Source organism: Petromyzon marinus, unplaced genomic scaffold (genome assembly GCF_048934315.1).
Source record: "Petromyzon marinus isolate PM22_M1 ecotype Great Lakes invasive population unplaced genomic scaffold, UKy_Petmar_22M1.pri1.0 PM_G_Scaffold_52, whole genome shotgun sequence".
Lineage (NCBI taxonomy): Eukaryota > Metazoa > Chordata > Hyperoartia > Petromyzontiformes > Petromyzontidae > Petromyzon > Petromyzon marinus.
In genome coordinates this window covers 1,330,001-1,332,500 of record NW_027423005.1, presented here as the reverse complement: position 1 = coordinate 1,332,500, position 2,500 = coordinate 1,330,001, and the positions used below count along the sequence as shown (strand labels likewise).

Below are 2,500 nucleotides of genomic sequence, written 5' to 3'. Positions count from 1 at the left end.
GCTCAAGCAGCTGAGCGGCTTACGAATGAGAATTCTGGGACCCTGGAAAAGCCTGCAATGGAGGCAATAAAGGCTTGGCTTAACGGCGAGGGCCAACATGATGCCCTCGTAGAAACTGCCACAGCATTGATGCTTTGTCCGATGAGATTGGTGAAAAACAAAGGCAAACGTTCAAAACCCGAGAACGACATTATTAAACCCAGGATATTACCCACACGATCTTGGATGAAGAAGAGAGCGGAAAAACGAGGAAGCTTCATGAAGCACCAGAAGCTCTTCTTTAAGAACCGCTCTCTTCTTGCGTCCTTAGTCCTGGATGGCACTGAACGTCATGAATGCCGAATCCCGAACGCAGATGTATATCGTTTTTACTGCGAAAAATGGGAGAAGGTGTTGCCATTCAATGGCCTGGGCCAATTTAAGTCATCAGGTGTTGCAAATAACGAATACTTTGAGCCCCTAATTTCGGTGGAGGAAGTTCAGACTGCCATACGGGCCATTAAACCAACGTCAGCAGCTGGGCCAGATGGCCTAACAAGGGCTGCAATCTGTGCTGCCGACCCCGAGGGTCGGACACTGACAGCCCTATTTAATGCATGGATGATTACAGGAATTATTCCCAAAGAGTTGAAAAAGAATAGGACGATTCTTATTCCTAAGGTTATGGATGATGAAAAGCTGAAAGAATTGGGGAACTGGAGACCAATAACGATTGGTTCAATGATTCTGAGATTATTTTCCAGAATAATGACTGCACGTCTTGCTCGTGCTTGTCCCTTAAACCCAAGGCAGCGTGGTTTTATAGCGGCATCTGGCTGCTCTGAAAATCTTAAGGTGCTACAGGACCTTATGAGACACGCTAAGAAATTGCACAGGCCGTTGGCTGTCATGTTCATCGACATAGCGAAAGCTTTTGACTCGGTTTCGCATGCTCATATTTTATGGGTGTTAAGGCACAAGAAAGTAGATGAACACGTGGTGGGCATCATCCAGAACGCCTACGATCGGTGTACGACCTCGTTCAAAAGCAATGGCGAGTCGACTCGAGAAATTAGCATACGTGTTGGTGTCAAACAGGGTGACCCCATGTCACCCCTGCTCTTCAATCTTGCCATGGACCCTTTGATATGCACCCTAGAGTCACACGGAGTTGGGTACTCCATTGATACCGACCACGTGACAGCTCTTGCGTTTGCTGATGATTTGGTGTTGGTGAGCGAATCTTGGGTTGGTATGGCCGCCAATCTAGCGATCTTGGAATCATTTTGTGGGCTATCGGGATTGGAGGTTCAGGCCAGAAAGTGCCAGGGCTTCATGATAAGCCCAACCAAAGATTCATATACGGTGAACAACTGCGACCCATGGACTATCAAAAATAAAGATGTCCATATGATCCAACCTGATGAATCAACGAAATACCTTGGTCTGAAAATTGGCCCTTGGACTGGCACTATACAGCCTGATCTACATTGTCAGCTAAAGACATGGATCTCGAAAATCGATGAGGCGCCTCTGAAGCCAACTCAGAAGGTTGAACTACTCAATGCCTATGCCCTACCCAGATTGTTATATCCTGCAGACCACTCGGACTGCAAGCAATCAACTCTCCGTGGGTTGGACCAAGAGATTAGAAAGGCGGTAAAAGGATGGCTCCACCTTCCCGCTTCAACTTGTGATGGACTGTTATATGCCAGAGCCCGAGACGGAGGCCTTGCCATCTTGAAACTGGAAAAAACAATCCCTTCGGTTCAAGTTAGAAGGCTGCAACGTATAGCAAACTCGTCCGATGCTATCACCCGTAATATTGTGTCCTCGCATGGTATGGAGGAAGAATACCGTAATTTGTGGGTACGAGCAGGGGGTGACAGTGATGCAATCCCAACATTCGTTCTCAGGGACTCGGTGTCAAAAGAACCTGTATATCCGAGACCCTGCGATTGGAGGGAGCATGAATTTCAGAGATGGTGCGAAAAGCCGGTTCAAGGAAGGGGCATTGTAAACTTTGCGCATGATAGAATCAGTAATGCTTGGTTGAGGCCATGGTGCGGCTTTAAACAATGCTTCTTTATCGCAGCACTACAACTAAGGGCAAATATTTACCCAACAAGAGAAAGCTTGAACAGAGGCAGAGATGGGGCCTTACGTTCCTGCAGGAAATGCTCTGCCAGACTCGAGTCCCTTTCGCACATTCTCGGTCAATGTCCTGCAGTACAGAAAGCAAGAATTGCGCGACACAACAAGATCAGTAACATTCTGGCAGACGAAGCGGCTAGATTGGGCTGGTCTGTATACAAAGAGCCACGGTTCATATCCGAGACGGGAGAGATGAGAAAGCCTGACCTCGTGTTTGCAAAAGATGAGGAGGCGGTTGTGATCGATGTCACCGTCCGTTTTGAGCTTTCAAAGAATACCTTGTCAGATGCTGCCTCGCACAAAGTTTCGTACTATACCCCTCTTGGTGATCAAGTCAAAGTGCTGACGAAGGCTAGCAAGGTCACAT

General features: G+C 47.6%; 1 pseudogene; it reads left to right on the top strand.

Annotated features, from left to right (window-relative positions):
• Window positions 1-2,500, top strand: part of LOC142917777 (28S ribosomal RNA) — a 10,178-nt pseudogene that overhangs the window by 4,148 nt on the left and 3,530 nt on the right.